Source organism: Serinus canaria, chromosome 9, assembly GCF_022539315.1.
Source record: "Serinus canaria isolate serCan28SL12 chromosome 9, serCan2020, whole genome shotgun sequence".
Classification (NCBI taxonomy): Eukaryota; Metazoa; Chordata; class Aves; order Passeriformes; family Fringillidae; genus Serinus; species Serinus canaria.
In genome coordinates this window covers 11,382,172-11,400,402 of record NC_066323.1, presented here as the reverse complement: position 1 = coordinate 11,400,402, position 18,231 = coordinate 11,382,172, and the positions used below count along the sequence as shown (strand labels likewise).

At 46.1% G+C, this 18,231-nt stretch overlaps 1 protein-coding gene across 1 annotated transcript in view; it reads left to right on the top strand.

Moving 5' to 3' along the window:
* The window catches only part of MB21D2 (Mab-21 domain containing 2), a 57,895-nt gene that overhangs the window by 28,523 nt on the left and 11,141 nt on the right, over positions 1-18,231 (top strand). The window lies entirely within an intron of this gene.

The following is an 18,231-nucleotide window of genomic DNA, read 5'->3' as shown; positions in this document are numbered from 1 at the left end:
GTAAAATTCTGTGTGGTGGGCTTCCTTTTTTTATGCTGTCAGGTTGAACTTGCTGCACTGGATTCACTCTGAAGAGTTCATCAGAAACTGGCTGCTTTCTCTGCTTCTGCTTCTGGGCCTTTTGCTTTCATGCAATGCCAAAATAGTGACTCCACATACTAACGTCATGTTTTCTATAAAGAACAATCTTAATAAAACCAAGACGATGCAACTTCCCCCTCCCTCTCCTCTGGATACAGCTTTTCTTTTTCTGTCTGGGTAATTTTTGACCTTGTTGAGTTTTCCTTGGAGCCAACAGCTCCCTCTACCAATATGCCATTTCACTCAAACCACTTTGGAAATCATTTCCTTTACATGGCAGAGTGGTTGCATGTCCCTTCAGGGTGGTGCAGGGCACGAGCTGAGTATGCTGGCTGCCTTGTTTTGGTTCCTGTTTCGGAGGGACTTTCTGCTGTAATGTTGCATTTTTGCAGACCACTTGTCAGTCTTCTGGTATCCTTTTGCACGGCAGTGGGAGAGCTAAATGCCACTGAGTCAGAGGGTTAAACAGTTTGTGAGGATTAGCTGCAATGGCTGAATGGGGCAGCTGAAGACCATGGCTGAAAATTTGGTACCCTGAAGTTTTAGTGACCAACCAATTGCTTTTCAGATCAGGACATACCTTTGACTTTTTCCTATGGTGACACAGAGTTCTTTTCATGAGGTCATCCCAGAACACTGATGGCATCAGAACAAGATGTATCAACAGTATCTTCCCATGGCTGGCTGGTAGATGAGAGCTGCCCTTCCTTAAGCAGTTCCTGCTTTTTCTGGGTTATCTTGCTGTGGCCCATCTCCCCATCTATGGCAATGAGCTGTAGAGCCCTGCCATCCATCCCCTGTGTGCATGTGGAAGTAGCAGCTTCCAGGCCACCGATGGTGACAGCCTGGGGAGAATTGTCTTGGCACAAGGAGTGCAGAAGTGCTTCACTCACATTTGGTGCCAGATGTCTACTTATTTCTGACTGCTGGGTAATGCCAGCTCTGGGGTGGGTGTGGAAAAAGGGATTTGGGCAGTTAAATGCGGGAAGGGGAAGAGAGGTCAGGGCTGGCAGCTCCTTTGTGCCTCAGAGGATCTTCTTACAGCAGAAGCTTTAAAGGACTGTCTTGCTGCAAGACCCATGGGCAGCCCTGTGATCTGTCCCCAGACTCCTTCCTGACTACTCTCCTTTTTAAATAGCTGTGTAAAATATATAGGAGTCTGGCCTCACCATGGCCAGAACTTGGCATGAACAGAGCCCAAAACATGCCATGGGAATCACGCTTATCCTGGGAAGTCTGGCCAGCAGCACAATTGAAGTAAGTCAGATATGGATCACAGGGTCAGGATAACGATTATTCCTACCCTTCCCCCTAGTTGTAATTAGCTGTGGTGATGTCACCCTCTGTTCTGACTTCTCACTGGCATTAATTACAGATCTGCAAATTTCCTGCCTTTCTCTTCTAATTGCTCTCTGGGAAACTCAGAGTTTACACCCTCTGTTCAATGTCTGCCAGCAACCTTCCACATGACATGCTCCAGGGCCTAACCTCTGGAAATGGGCTTCTTTGGGATGCTTGCTCAGATGAATTTCTGAAAGTGAACATTTCTGGTTAGGAATAATCCCTCTTACTCTCTTGAGTTTGGGTCCTTTCATCCCATTTCATTTTGGATTCAGTCCTGAGGAGCAAAAAGTGTACAAACCCTGCAATGAAGTTAGCCCTCCCTTTAAGGGAATTCTGTCCCACACTAGATGACCCTGTTTCTATTGGAGAGAAATTCTCTGCTGGTGAGACAGCATTTGGGGAATCTGGACTGGTGTGGTTCTACATGGCTTGAGTGGCCTGTACTGTGTTCAGGTCCTGTGAGGAGCCTACAGCCCTTGGGCTGGACTCCACCTGCTTGAGGGGCTGTGGCTTGAACCCAACCAGTGCCAAGTTTCGCACACTCACGCACACTCACGCACACTCGAGCACACTTGCTCACATTCACACTCCCTTGTGCACACTACTCACACTTGCATCTGCTCTTGCACACTCACGACTCCCTTCACCCTCATGCCCCCGTTGCACACTCATGCCCCCCTGCACACTCTTGACCCCCCTTGCACGCTCAGCCCAATCTAGCACACTCACACCCGCTCGCACACTCGCCCCCATGTAATAAATGCAATATAGCGCCTCCTTTTAATAATTGTAATATATCACCCCATGTAATAAGTGCAATATCCCCCCCCGATATATCGCCCCATGTAATGATTGGAATATATCACCCCCATGGAATAAAAGCAATATATCGCCCCATGTAATAAATGCATTATATAAATGCCCATGTGATAAATGCAGTACGTAGCGCCCCCATGTGAGAAATGCAGTGTTATAGGGCCCCCCTGTGATAAATGCAGTACATAGCGCACCCATGTGATAAATGCAATATCTAGAGCCTCATGCGACAAACGCAATTTATCGCCACATGCAATAATTGTAATATACCGCCCCATATAATAAATGTGATATATCGCCCCCATGTAATACGTGCGATATAGCGCCCCCACGTAATTAATGCGCTTCTTATATGCCCATGTGATAAATGCATCATCTATAGCTCCTCATGTGATAAATGCAGTATCTATAGCACTCTTGCACACTCACACCCCCTTTGCACACTTGTGCCCGCTCTTATACACTCATACCCGCTCATGCATACTTGCGACCCCTTGCACACTCGTGCCTGCTCTTGCACACTCGCGCTCCCCTTGCACAATTGCACCCCCATTGCACACTCCGTCAAGCCCTGACCCAGGCTGGTGCTGAGAGAAGGAAAGCAGCCTGTCTCCTGTGGCAGGGTGCTCCTCTCAGTGTGTGGGTGAGCAGGGCTGCCTGCACCCCCAAGCAGGTTCTCCAGGCAGCTTCTGTGCTCTTATGTAGAAGCTTATGTGGTGTAGAACCACGGTTTTACACTAATACTTACCTATTTAGAGTATATCATAAAAATTCAGTCCAGATCCTATTCTGTGGAAGTAAAATCCAGAGCATCCATGCCCCTGATCTTCATACTTGTTTTGCAGTCATTTATTTTCCTGGATGACTTTCCAGCCTTGTGGATTTTGCTCTGCACAGACCTCAGCAAGGTGGCCTTGTGGCTTCTTCAGTCAAACATCTCCAGTCAATCCTCCTTTTATTTTGGGTGCCACTCCCCTTTCAAGTGGGGTGCGTTTATGACAATAAACATCATCATTAACATGAGGGGGAACATATCCCATAATCAGGAACCTTCTGTTTAGAGAGAAGTGTTTATTATACACAGCTTGTTAGGGAGTGTCAATCAGCCAGGCTCCCTTTGTTACTCCATAATGCATCATTAATGATGGCTGCTGCTGTGCATTTAATTTCATTGCACACAGGGGCCTTGTCTCTGTCTCTTCACCCCCTTCCCCCTCTTTATAATCACCAGCACCAAAGAAATTAATAAATTAATAAATCAATCAAGGATAGGAGAGCTACAGACTTGCTATAGGCTATCTTTGGTGTCCTTTCCCTCACTGAGTTGTACCTTACTTGTGGAGAGATCTTTAGGATGTCAGTGGAGCTATTTTGGCATTACCACTTGCTCTGTATCTTGAGAAAGGGGACTGGTGTCTGCCCACACAAATACATGAGCAGGGATAACTGGCCATGGAAGTATCTCATGAAAGTGATCTATTGCGTCCTGGGGATGGATATGTCACATCCTTTTCAACTCTTCCTTTCTGCCCCACCCCTCTGGATCTTTAAGCCCTGAGAACATGCTGATGCTTTGCTGACTGACATCTTGCTCATCCAGTCCAACACAATTAACTTTAAAAAAAAATGTTCAGCTGCTCCAGGGCTTGTGAAAGGTGGATGGGAGAAAAAAGCTTACTGGAGGCTATATATTCATATATATTCACTAAGAAATTCAGTATCTACCCTGGAATTTTTTAGGAAACTACAAAGAGTTAAAAAAAACCAAACTGGAAAATCCCCACTTAACAGTGATAAGAGAAAATGCTAGTTGTAGTGTATTTTGTTTGTTAAATAAATCTAACTATGTGGTTTGGGACCCGCCTGTTGGAAGCCCTGAAGCTGATTTTCTCCTACTGTCAAAGTTTCCAGCCTTCATCTGCAGCTGAAATTCAGCATGCCAGTAATGGCAGGGATAATTCTGCCTTCTGGCTGGAGTCTGCTAATTGGTTTTGGTTGATCTCCCTGTCTCATTTCTTTCTCTTTGAGTATCTCTAGGGCTTTTTTTGAGCAAAGGGGGCTGAGTCCTGGCGTGAACTGTGGATACCAAACTCTCTGGTTTTTTGTACTTTCCCAGATTAGAAATTACTGGTATTGTCTAGGTCCTTTCCCACTCTGTGGAAAATCCAATCCTGTTTTATGGTCCCAAACTAGCTGCTTGGTGTCCGTCTTGGCACCAAATCTTTCCCAAGTCCTTATGTACTTCTTCTGCTCACATACGTCACTTAGCTGCACAAGACACTGGCAATTTTTTGTGTGGAAACAGTGGTTTGTGTGGTCATTTGTCATTAAAGCAAGGAGTGGCTTGTGTTGAGGATGAGAAACCCTCAGAAATACTTCTGTCCATTCTCCTGGGTTTTTCCAAAGGAGCTCCACTCCTTATCCTGACATCTGTTCCACAGAAAGACCCCAGTCCGCTGCACAGCAATTGGAGGAGAAGGAAATTCAGTCAACTTTAGATGGACTTCTTTAATTCCCTGTGCTCACATCCTTGGCTCCAGGCCACAGCCTTTTGGGATTTTCCTCTGGCAAACAGCTCTGGCAGAGTGCTCCCGGCCGGGTTCCAGCTTGTTTGCCTTTGTCCCGCGCGTGTCCAGGCCTGGCCGAGGGGTTCGGCTGCTGCCGGGTGGAATCCGGATGGAATCCACCTCCCCTTCTGCAGGGCACCACCTCTCCCTGGGCACACACCTTGGTGTCCTCTGGCTCACCAAAAGGAAAAGTTCACCTTGCTGCTCTTGGCCAGGTTCGGCCTCTCAGTCCAGAGCATCCTGCTCGGGAGGGCGGAAGGCATGAGTGAGGCTGTTTTAAACACCTGATAAGAAGAGCTGTAGCAAAAACCTTTGATCATTTTCCATCTGAGTGGAGTAACTCGCAAGACTGCATTGCCCTGATTTTCCACAATAAAGGAAAAATAATGAGATTTGATCTTTCTTTTCTGGAACAGAGCACTTGAAGTTTTTGAAATGTTTTGTTCATTTTCTATTTGCTGTTCTTATACCTAAGTACCTGAAATATTTTTAGATTGTTCCTCTTGTGGATAATTTCAGAGGTTTTATGTCCTTTGTTTCAACTCCAAAGGAAGTCAAATTTTAGAATGGTTCAATCTTGGCCATAGTGGATTTCGGTCTTCTGTACTACTCTGTGGATTTATTTGATATTTTAAAAAAACCCACAGACTTCAGCACAGAAGAGGACAAACTTTACTTTTTTTTTTTTCCAATTTTTTTTCTAAGACCCACTGTTTCACTGGAAACATATTGCTGGGGTTGCTGTTTCCTCTTTAAGCTACTTTCTCCCTCCACTCAGCGTTAATTCTAGGGGCCTCCAGTGGCCCAGTAAGGGACCAAGTGATCTTTGGGTGCTGGGCTATGAACCTGTTTTCCCAGGATAAAAACAGACTACTTCAATCCTCAGGTTAAGGGAGTCACCATGCATTCACCATGGTGCTGAGGGCATAGAGGGCCTCTCAGTGTGATAATTTTTAGAGTTATACAAATTGACAGAGATGCTAAATGCACATTACTGAGAAAAAAGTGTGAAAATCTAGTGGCCAGTCTCCTTGAGGAAAAAAAAAAAAGGAGAAAATAAATTTGGCGCTTAAAATTTTATTGTATTCTTTAGTTTGACCCTGTAGGCTGAATTCAGATTTCAATACATCTATATAGTAAAAAGAATTTACCTGCTAAGAGTTTTTGCTCTTTTAGTGAAAGGTTCTACAGAGAAGACTTTCCCACATGATAAACTGGTGCTGAATTTAATCTCTAGACAAACTGCATAAGAAGTTAAATTCTCTAGGTCTTTGTTTGGTAGGAGACCGAGCAAAAGCTTGGTATGGAATGAAGCTCTCAACTTCATATTCTGAGTTCTTTGCTAAATGTTGTTCCTTTACATCTAGTGCATTTTCAGTCTTGCTTTATCTTGAAGATAAAACTATAACCCTTGATACCTCCCCCCTCATTCATGTCCAGTGTAGAGCAAAGAATTAATTAGGGAGACTTAAATCACTGCTTGAAGCCATAACAGCAGATCATCATTGTCCTTAAATGTCTCTGGCACAAGCTCACTATCTCTGATTTTCATGTCTCACCAGTTGCTATTTTTACGTGTTTTGTACAGAAGAGGCTGCACCAAATAAAGCTTTGTGTTGTAATAAGTGATTGAAGACCTTAAAATGGCTCCCACTCTGTTATGTGCCTTATAACCTGAATTCCCAGCCCAGCCTTTTCCCTGTGCCAGGAAATATCTCCTACCTTTGAAACTCCTCTCCAGAGATGTAAGATTAGCTTCATGCTGTCAGGAGCTGTCATTTCAGGCAATTAGAAATAGATCAGCTGACACCTGGTAGTTTTGCAAATGCCTTTCTTTCCTTCAACTGCTTCATCTCTGGCTGGTTTTGAAGATTACGTGCAGGGTAACTCTTCCCTATTACCCACATGCACTCTTTGTTCCTGGCTGCTGTTCTCTGGCTGCCTTTTCAGCGTTGGTGAAGTTATTGGTAGCTCGTAATGCTGCTGAGAGGGAGCTTTATTTGTAGTGTAAGAGGGGTGGAAGTGGCAGATTCCTAGCTAACCCAGTGTGTGAAGAAGGGAACAGAGAAAATAAGAATTGTTATTGCTGAAGGCAGAGGCAAATGAAAAAGGAGCTTTTATTGCTGTAAAGTTCTGTCCTCTGCCAGGAATGGGAGGAAACACGCAATGGGAGCCAGAAAACTGCATCCACAGAATGAAAGTCTTTGCATGCCCTTCGGCTGCATCTTTCATTAGGTGCCTGCCAGCCCTCTGCTCACACCATCCCAACCCACCTGTCTGCTCTTGCGCTCTCCCTGTACAGCTGCTTCTGCTTTCATTTGTTTCTAGGTTAAATATTGCCACCTGAAATATGCAGTTCCCAGAGGAGACACAGTCAATGTTAGTGAAAGGCTAGGATCTGTTTCTTTGCATTTTGGCTTGAATTTGGAATATAAAATCAGTGTAAGAGAGTCGGGGGAGGCTGAGCCATGACACTAGGAAGAGCACAGCTCTCTTTGGTGACCTTGCAGTGCCTCCAGAGAATCCTGTATGTATGTAAAATTATGGACTCTGGGACTTGGTTATGCTGCCAACTTCATTTTGATCTTCTCTCTCTCTCTGAGGCTGTGTTTTAACTGAGGCAGAGGTAGCAGGCAGTTAACCCCAGTGCTCCTTGATGGAGATGCGTTACTCTAGATAATAACATCGTTTCTAGCAAACTCTTGTTTGAAAGTGGTCTCCTAGACAACTAAGTTTCTTGGCAGGGATCTGTTATCTCTGGGTGGAAGCTGAAAGAGAGCCTGAAAGGTAACCAAATGCCAGGCCCTGGCCTGTCTGCTATGTCAGACATCTTCAGTAGCAGAGGCAGAGGAGGGTCTGCCCACATCCAGAAATAGCAAGGGAGTGGGGCTCTTGGCTCCCTGGTGCACACAGGTGGGGAGAAGATGAAATGAGTGGTCTCAAGGAGTGTGGTGTTCAAAGCCTTGTTTTGTCACTATCTGTGAGCCCCTGAGGAGCCCTTTGGGGAGTGTCTGGTGGGTGGAAGGCTCTGGGGCTGAGCGGCTGTGCCCCTGGAGCATCAGAAGGGTGCTGGAAAAGGCCAGGACCTGAACAGATGGAGTAACGGAGATTGGAGGCGGAGGAGCCTGGCCTTGTGCCAGGCTGTGGAGTGGGGAGGGCAGATCATAGAGAGGAGCTGGAGGGGGTCAGAGCAGGATAATCCTCAGGCAGTGAGGAAGGCTGCAGCTGTCGGTGTTAGAGCGTGGCATTGCAGAGGTTGGCTGCTGCTGGGCTCTGGCACTCCTGAGAGCTGGGTAAAGTGAGGTGCTGACAGGCTTGTCCCCATCCTTTGGTCAGTGTCCCAGGGAATGTTCTGGGACATCAGCTAAAGGTGCAGAGCCCGGGACAGAGCCTCTCCTGGCCTGGTGTGGGGTTGTGAGAGCTGTGGCAGCAGCTGGAAGGGAAGGCAGGAACTGGCTTTTGGACATGCTGCTGCGTGTTGCCTTAGAAGAACTGCTGAACTCAACTTGCTTTTCTGTCTCCCTTTGCACCAAATCACAGCAATGCCCTGTGTGAATGCTTCTTCCAGATGCCCCAGTGGGGCAAGCACTATGCTCTGGTGGGAGTAATAAACTCACACTGAGCAGGGAAGCAAGCGAGGAGCCCAGCAGTAAAGCTGGTGCAGAAGGCAGGGCTCTCTAAGCTCCTGGAAACATCTTTCCCTGGCAGAGGTGCCCAAGCTGTGCTGCACTGCAGGACCTGGCAGCAAGTGGTCCCTGGAATAGAGCCTTTCTTCCCTGCTCACTGTGGTGTTTCTATCACCTCCAGTACAAGTGTACAGTGCTGCTGTTTTGCTTTGAGTCTGGAGGGAGTTTGCCTGCACGGAAGAACTCTGAAGGGACGTTAGAGATCCAGCAGAGTTTGTGATGTGAAAGTGGGCACTTAGAGGACCACAGGAAGACAGGGACCAGTGCTGGGAAAAGATGCACTGCACTCCTGCACTCCAGAGGAGGAAGCTCTCTGTCCAGGGAGGAATATAGCCTGCCCCTGCCATCCCTAGGGCTTCAGGCAGATTCCTTTTCAGAGTGTTTTTTCCCAGAACATCACTGTCCCAGGGAACAATACATGGGATCCCTCTGCCCTTTTCCTCAGTGCCATCTTTCCATCTCCCTCCCTATATGAGGCCTGGTGGGTTTTACTTTGCCATTTTTTTACTCAATAAATTTGTAGAGAGAGCTGATGCCAGCCATCCAAAGGAAAGCTTAGGGGGAATTGCAGTGAGCTGGTTTGTGAAACTTGAGGCATTCAGAAGCTAAGTTGGACTCTAAAATTAAAAGCTCTTGGTGTATTTTTATTTCTGTTCTGTTTTCTTCTACTTTTAAGTGAGACTCATCTCCTTCAGGGTATTTTTGGTTGTTTGCAGCTGTGATGGATAGGAATTGGTAATTTCTTTTCATAAATTTAAGCTGAGACATTTGCCCTGCCTTAGGACTCCAGAAACTTGGGTCTTCAGATAAAGACAGGAGATGAGAATTGGCAATATGGCCAAATAACAAATATTGAACATTCCTGAAGCACCTCCAGCACATCTTTGCTAAGTGCCTGAACTTGAATCCAATACAAATACTTCTCTATGGTTCAGGATTTGGAGACTTAGGGAGGAACAGCTCTGTAGGTGTTTGTTAGGTTGGTAGATGGAGGTGATGGATGAGAATGGATCTTCTTGTGTGTCCTAGCCAAAAATGGTTTGTAACAAAGCATAACAGTTATTCTGTCCATCTGGCAGGGGCTGTTGAGTGCTGCTGTCTCAAAAGTGCAGACAGATCTCAATTTTCCTCTCTCTGTTCAGTAGGAAGTTTGAGATGGGGCTCTGGCAGCAATTCTGTGCCAAAACCCAGCCCCTGCCCTGCTTGTTCTCATGCTGCAACTTCAGATGTGCTGGAGCAGGCACATCAAATAGTTACAAAGGTTGTGATTAAGCCCTGGGAAAGAGCAAGCCGGCAGCTTGTTTTATGTTTCCTCCCCTGTGTTTGTATGAGTCACGGAGCTGGCGGCAGTCCTGCTTTCACCTCACAGAGAGCAGACATAAGTGTGTAAGAGCCCCACACCAATTTGCTGAAAACAGCCAAAAGCCAGGCTCTTAAGATACCCAAAAGAGATTGCAACTCCTCCATTTATTGATTCCTTTTCTCTCTGCTTCAAGTTAACAGCTTTTAAGAGACATAAAATGGGAAGAGCATCCGTTCTGCCAGCGGTGTTGGTGTGTGTCCCAGCTCTTGCCTCAATGGTGCGTGTGTGCGACCTTGAAGGGCAGACAGTGGGATGGTATGTGGAGGCACACGTTTGAAGCAATAGAGAAGAGGTAAAAAATATTATCCCCTGTTACCCTGGAGGCTGCTGACATGTCATGCCACTGCCAGGGCAGCAGAGAGGCTGACTCTCACCATCACACACCAACTCTGCCCTGAGCAGTCGGGGGCCGAAGGGGTTTGCACCCGAGCTGTGTTTGTGCAAGTCTCTAGTGGTTGGCTTGCTCTTGCATTCTCCAGTGCAGGGGACAAAATATCACCTGGGTGCCTTGCAATGGTGCCAACTCAGAACCACATATTTTGTTTCTCTTTTTAATCAAATGTGACATTAAATTTTATGCTGTCATTAAAGCTCCTGCTTCTGGAGCCAGTAGATGATGCTGTGAGAATTCCAGCTTTGTTTCTGAGCAGGGGAAGGAAGTCAGGAAGGCAGTCTGGCAGCTTGTAGCTTGGGAACAAGCTACAAGCTTGGACCTCGTGTTCCTTCCATGTTTCCATGGGCTAAGTCCATTTTCCAGGTTTTGAACACAAGGATTGGCAGAGCAGCCTCTGACCCTAGCTGACATGCTGGGAAAAGCAGGAAAAGTGCTTCAGCTTGCAAGGGATACAAGGCTTGCGTGATGATCACAAATTCAGCTCACTTGAGCAGGAGGGGAAATAGGTGAGAGAGGCTTCTCTCACTTCATCCACTGGTGTGGGGAATGCAGCTGTGGTTTGGGGCTCACTGAGCCAGGGCTGTTTGTGTGCTGAGCATCTCAAGCAGGCAGGAGACTCAGACATCTCCCAGCATTCATCCTTCATGCAATCAAGCGATTGCTCTTTAGCAGTGCAGGCTCCCCCAAAGCCCAATTCCTGCATTTCCTCCCTGCTGTAAGCTCTCTTTGCTTCACTTGTTTCCACATTTGTTTCTTCTGTTACACAAGCTTTGGTCTCAAGCCTCAGAGATGAAATACTCGGGGCTTTCAAAAGCATGACTCTGAATTGGTCTCTGGCCCCTCTCTGCTCCATGCCCAGCTCATCTGCCCTTGGCAGAGTGAGCACCAAAGTTAAGGAGCTCTAGTGAGTGTTGCTGTTCAGTGCTTAAATCCTGTGTGTGTCTTCTGAACTGCCACAATTTTGCTTTAATCCCAGACCACATCCCATTGGATTCAACAAGTATTTTCATGGAATCTGCAACTTTTATGGCCCTAGGAGGGCTCTGTTTGCCACTTCATTCACTTTTTCTGCTTCCTCTGCTGTTTTCCAGATGTGTTCTTTTTGTCGTCCCTGCTTACTGACTTCCCCACAGCAGAGAATTTCCTCCCATGAGCCTTAAACTGGACCTCCATCCAGCCCCCTTGTAGCAAATTCCCTGTCCCTCACACTGACTGCTGGGGCTGGGCCCTTTCCTTTTAACTGCAGTGGAATGGGAAAATAGGTGTGAAGATTTAGAATTATCCACTCGCCTCCCTTTTTGCAGACTCCTGACTGGATTGGGGTTGGGAGCAAGGAGGAAAGAACATGACAGGACATCTGCATCACTATCCAATACTTGGAAATCAATTCTAGGGCTTGAAATAGGCTTGCTGGTGGGTTGCTTCTGGATATGCATGTCTGGAGCCAGCAAGAGAGCTATCCCAGCAGTGTCTCCTGTGACTGTCTGGGCAGTATTCAAAGGCTGGGGAGTGTGCTGGGGCAGAGAAATACATGTTTGTCTCCTCCATTAAGGTTTTTGCTGGCCTACAGCTGCAGTGTGGGTGTGACAAAAGCTATTTAAATGCAGCTTCAGAAGCGTCCATAGGACAGTCCCCCTGAGAGCTGATGCTCTTGCTGGGCACAGTGCTGTAGTTTACTCAGTGGCAGCATTACCAACACAGCACTTGTGGTGGTAGTTTGCTATTTCTGTAAACTCAAAGGATGTTTGTGTTTGTTCCTTTGATGTTCCTTCATCCCAGATGTGTTCTGTGTTGCCAGATGTTCACAGCTATATGTTAGAGCACACACATTCAATTAATTAAACACATTAAATGCACCCACTTCCCACTCTGGATTTGTTCCTTCACTGACCTATAACTCAGCTGACACAGGGCCAGTTTGATGGATCTTGGTGCTACAGGTGGAGTCATGTGGTAACCTCCTCCCTTTTCTGCAGCAGATCACCCATAGAGGAGGGTCTGTATTTTAAATCTCTGGAAGTTACACTAACAAAATGGAAATACAGTTCCCTTGACTAAGAAGCTATTTTTGTCTTCCTTTGTCTCTGCTATTTAGGTGCATTTTAAATCACTTTAGTTCAGAAGTTTTATACACTGGATTAAAACATGCAAACACAACTTTACTGTTTTTATTGGCTTTTTTCTTAATGCTTTCTGCTCATCCCCCATTTCCAGATAGACTCTCTATTTATTGCCCTGAAACAGTTCCAAAATCCCAGCCCTGCTCTTCAATACATGGGTGTATGTGTATTCCTAGATGATCCCCTTTGTGTTTAATTTTGAATGCTCCTAGATTACTTCTTTGTATTCACTATGTTCTGAGGAGGAAGATAAATAAGGGAAACTGATTAGTTAGATGTTGACTTCACCTTTAATCCGACTCTCTGCGGGGGCTCTGTCCTTAAACTGAAGTAGCTACTTCCACTGAACACAAGAACTGCTCCTGGGCAGCTCTGTGCCTGCTGAGAGTTTACTTGGTTTTTGAAGAAGAAATAGAAAATCTAATTTTTGAACTAAATTTACCTGAAATGATTCATTCTCTTTTCATAACTTATCAAAATGCATTAGCAATAAATTCTTGACAGTGCTTCTATAAACTGCAGTTGTTCTCCTTTGAAGCCGTGGTGCTCGCTGCCTGCTCAGTTGTGCTGCTGTGCAAAGTGGCATAAACGCTCAAAGAGAAACGGCACAAAAGGAGCTGTGTACAGATGGCTTAGACAAAATGCTGGCCTTTTCCTCCAGTCGTCACAAGCTGGAAATCTGGCATTAAATAGGATTTGTAGGCAGGTTTGGTGTCTATCTTCTGGCTTATCCCCTCTTAAAGTCGCATCTCGCTCCCACCCGTACATTGTTTGCTACCAGAGGACTCCTGGCGTACACCCGGTGAAAAGGATGGAGCGAATGCCGTTTGGCGGCCTGGTGGCCGTCTCGAAGCTATAATTGTGTCAGAGCTGGCTTGCCCTGCACGGTACGCCGTGTCGGGCGGCGGGGAGGGCTGTCGGTGTGTGTGCGTGCCCGTGCCTGGTCGCGGGGCGGCGGGAGAGCGCTGCCGGCGGCTCCGGGCCGGGCGCGGCTGAGCTGCGCTCCTCGGTGCGCTCCTGCCATCTGCTGCCGGCGCAGAGCGCCGCACGCTCCGCTGCTGCTGGGGCTGCGGCTGGCACGGCTTCCCCGGCACCTCGAACGGGCCCGCGGCAAGGCGGAATGATTCCTGCCTTCCCGTTAAGGCGGCTGGGTAACTGCCAGTAAAGTTTGAAGTAAGATTTGTCAGGAAAATTAGGGCACAAACACCAGGGGTTTATGTCCAAAAAGTTACAGGACAGCTCTGTAGTAGAAGCAGTCCTGTAACTTTATTCTAATAACGGGAGAGGCCATGGGGCATTTTCCTGGGTCTCACTAATTTTTGGAGGACGCAGCCTCCTTTTTATCCTTATTTCCCGGTCGCATGTCCCTCTCTGTTTCCCCACTGGCTGAGGTACTTGAGAGGGACAGAATTCCCGGAGTGCCTAGTACCTATGACTGCCTTCTAATGTATACTCTCCTTTTCTTTTCCTTGTGTCAATCAGTGGAACTCCTAAGGAATTTATGGTTCTTCCCATTGTTTCTTTTTTCTCTCAGTATCTGACTTTATTCATCAGCAGACCTACAGGTTGTTTGAAAAGACAAATCCCTCTCACTCCTTTCATCAATTAGTGCAGTCCCTTCCATTGTTTCTTTTATCTCTCAGTATCTAGATTTATTTAGCAGCAGACCCACAGGTTTTTTTTGTAAAGACAAATCCCTCATTCCTTTAAGATTTAAAGCTCAACATGGTGGTTTAAAGAACCTGCAGCAGCAAAGTAGAATGTCCTCAGCTTGGGAAAGCAGAGATGTTTTAGCAGTATTGTGTTTTCATGAGCCATCTCTCTGGGAAGGGATAAAGTGCTGCTTCTCCTCAACCACAAAGTTCTGTGCAATATTTCTTACTTAATTTCTGAATGCTCAGAATGTAATTTGGGGCAGGGTGTTGTGTTTTAGCAACAAAAATTTTGCAGGGTCCTCCTAGTGGTGGCTCTGTCTGTAGACAGAAGACACGAGTGGCTGTTCGGAACTGACATACTTTTGCCCTGCTCTGGGCTCCGCCTGTGGGTAAGAGCTGGCTGATCCCTGAGCTTAACTAGGAAGTCCCCCAAACCCAATTAAGTCGGAAAGGAAATCTGAAAGGTTTTTTTACACTCCTCCTCCCTGTGGGTTGTTTGTGAGGCCAGGAGAACAGCGCAGTTCAGGGGCCTCAGATCTTGGCCCAGCCCATCATCCAAGGCAGGTCTCCGTGGGCACAAGTAGAACAATACCAGCCAGAGCAGCCCCAGCACAGCTCAGGGTGCAATTTGTGCTTTGGTGATGGTTGGCTTCAGCTCAACCCAGTATTTTCCTGTCTCTGCCTCTGCCAGCCCTTCCTAAGGTGCAGCCAGGAACAAACAAGTAGGATTGTGCTCTGATTTCTGCTGGGTGTGAGCCGTACATCAGCTCTGTCTGACTTCAGATACAAGCACCCTTGTTACAGGGCCAGCTCACACCCTCGTATTCCTGATTCTACCTCATGCAATTAATTCTGAAAACTGTGTTAGCAAATTTAGGAGGTCTGTAATCTTCTTTCTTTGTTTGTTAATCACAGTGTGGGGACCAGCTGTCAGTGGGAAACCAGCAAGCTCTGTGTTATTCGTTGCTTTCTGTGTAGCAGGACTGTATTCAAACAGTACTCATCTCTGTTGTGCTGGGAAGTGTTTTCATGCAAGGATAGCAAGGCTTGCAGGAGCTGAATATCCACATGGAAATTTTACAAAGTATTTTCACAGCAACATCTATAAAATACAGGTGAGATTTCTAATTACTGAATCCATTTGAAGGATCTGTATTCTCCATGTACCTGCCTCTTCTAAGCATGATTTCTTTATCATCATTTGTGAGCAAAGCTTTTTAGCATTTTTCATGATTGTATGCACAAGGGAATTTGTAGGATTACAATTCCAGATTATCACTTAATTACTTTAATTTTTGAAAGAAACTCCAAATGCAGCTAGGAAAATTCTACCAGTATACTGTGGTTTTTCCTTAAGGCATTTTACTGGAGTTATGGGATGTTCTCTGTTAAACAGAGTGTAAACAAAGCATTTCTAGTTCTCACATTTTCAGGGGAAAGTTAAGTGAGCTAACTTTTCTATTCCATTGAATTATATTTCTACTGGATTTTGAGCAGTAGTTGCCTTTCCTCTGTCCTCCTTGCAAAAATGGCTGGGGAACATGAAACTGGGAAGACATTGTTGTGATTTCATGGCCTGACTTTTCATGTATGTTTGGGCTTGGGACACTCCTTCCTAAAACATGGAGGCATTGGGGAATGGGATTCTGCTCACCTGAGCTTTCAGAGTCAGGAAGGTGTAGCAGTCCTGATAGGGGATGAGATTTGAAGAATCATCTTTGTCATCAGCTTTCCATTAGAAGAAGACTTTGAAATCCTACTTCATGTGGTCTTTTGCATACCTTTCTGACAGTTTCTGGACCCAAATCTTGCTCATGCCATTATTCCATTAAATTTTTAGAAGAGACATTACTTTGGGGCTCAGCTATTGGCAGGGACAGCTTCCTGGAACATACTTTGCAAATTTTATATTTGATCAGCAACAATTTTGCTTTCTCCTCCCTCCTTCACCTTGCAAAGTAGCTTTCATCCTGATGAGCCAAGAGATCACCAGGCCTTTCTTTAAATAAATGTGTGTGTGAGGCTTTATTTCATTCCAGGTAAGCACAAAAAGGCTTTGCAACAGATGTGGTTGTTCTCTTGGAATTTCTCCTGAGTGAGCTGAGTGGGTAAAATGGGATGGGAGTTCTGTGCAAAGGGCATCTCAAGCCCTGCTCCTGGTAACAGAGAATTGCTCCAAAAATACAGCCCACATCTCACTGCAAATGCTTCCAGGACATGGGCCAGTGAGCACTGCCAGCTCTGCCAGCTCCTCCTTCCCACCAGCCAACCCACACCTTACACTGGAAGGAGGGTGGTTGCAATACCTGCATCTTTCAGGGTCACCTGGCAATGTGACTTCTTACTGTTGCCTTCTTCAGGTGACTGCACTTCACCTTTGCTGTCCTGTGCCAAAATGACAGTGGCATTTTACTGCATACCTTCACCCCAGGTGGTCCAGGTTCTACCCTGCTGTAGCAGTGGTTGCTCTTCCCTTTCTCTTTTACTCTAATTATTCAGTTCCATGCTTCCTGGCCACTGCTGTGCTGCAGGGATAAGAGATCCTTGACAGCTGCTGGGGCTGTGGGCTTGGTGCTTGATGGAGATCAAATCCAGACAGTGTTTCCTGCTGTGCTCTTTGACAGATGACAGTGCTCAGCTGCAAAAAAAAAAAAAAAAAAAGGCTGTAAAATCTGAGATTTTGGTTAGAAACTTCTGATGGCTTTTGTGTGCTGTCAGATATGACCTCTGCAGGATGAAGCTGGAGCAGGATTATAGGAACAGTGGGACATGGACAGGCAAGCTTGGAGGGCTTAGGTTTTCCTCTGCCTGTCTCCCATGGAAAGCAAGGAGAAATGCTCTTGACATTTCCATTCACTTCAGGAGAGCTGCTCTGTTTTCTGCTAACCACAAATTTGGCCTGTATCAGCCTCTGGTGATGTGGATGAAGAGGAATTTTGCATTAATGTCAAAGCCAACCAAGCATACATACAGCTGATGCTGCACATGGGGCTTTGGCAATAGCATCTCCTATAGGTGACTTGATCCAGCTCCACGTGGCTTTGGCCATGTTCTCAGTGGTGGCTGGGAAGTTGGTTAACACTGCAGGAAAGTTTGCTCTTAGCGTCATGAGCTCAGACACAGCTGTATTGTTTAAGCCTTTTTGATTTCAGCACACTCTGACAAGGATCTGCATTCCCTGCCTCGTCTTGCTAGTCCAATCCATGCTCATGTGCAAGGACCAAGAAAAATTATATTGTGCTTCTGGCATTGCTTGTCTCAGCCATATTTGGCCTACCTGTGTTGTCTTCTCCCAGTGTTTGGATACCAGATTTGTCAAAGGGGCCAGATCAGGTCTGTACAGATGGAGTCCAGTGAATTCTAAGGGCTGGAGAGAAGATTCAGTTCATGTAATTTTCTCCACTACATGCCTCAGAAAGGCTTCTGAAGACAGCTGCTTTCCTTCTCTACTCAGAGAACTCAGGATTTCCAGCACTCTTTTGCTGCTTGGCTGGTTTCCTGGAAACATCCTTCATTCCCTCTTTTTCTGACCTGTCCCATTGTATAAACCTAAATATTTTTTGTAACTGGTGGATTAAAAAAATGAAAGCAATTGAAAGATATACCTTTCTGATCATGTAGTTGACCCCAGGAGCCAAGTTTGGTGGATTTTAAGGGAAAATCAAGGACATGAATTACAGTTGTGGTTATCCATCAACTCCCTGATGGCTGTTAGTCACCGTGTGTACTCCACATGTAAGCTTAGCTTTTCTGGATGATTTAGTGAAGAATTGTTGAGTCAAGGACAAATCTGCTGCTCTGCAGCAAGGTAGAGCTGTTATTACAGAAAAGGCAGGCCCTGGGGATGGGCAGTGTTAGCTCAGGCCCAGTTCATAAGGAAGGGTGCTGTGATTTGTCTTGGCTGTGACTTATCTTTGCAGAAAACACCTACTAAAGGAAAAGAAAGCAAGCTGGTAATTTAGCAGCTGGGGAGCAAATTTGTGGTGTGTTGGATAGCTGTAAGCAGGAGTCTTGGTAGAACAGCTCAGAGTGCATTTACAGTGGAGGCTGTTCTGTTATTTAGAGGATGTGAGGTTGTGGTGGCATTCCTCTGGTGGCAGCCCACTGACACCAGAACATAGTGGTGTGGCAACTTAGCCCTTTCAGGATGGGAAAAAGATACCAGACAGTAACTGAGAACACAAAACCATCCCAGAGGTGCTTTT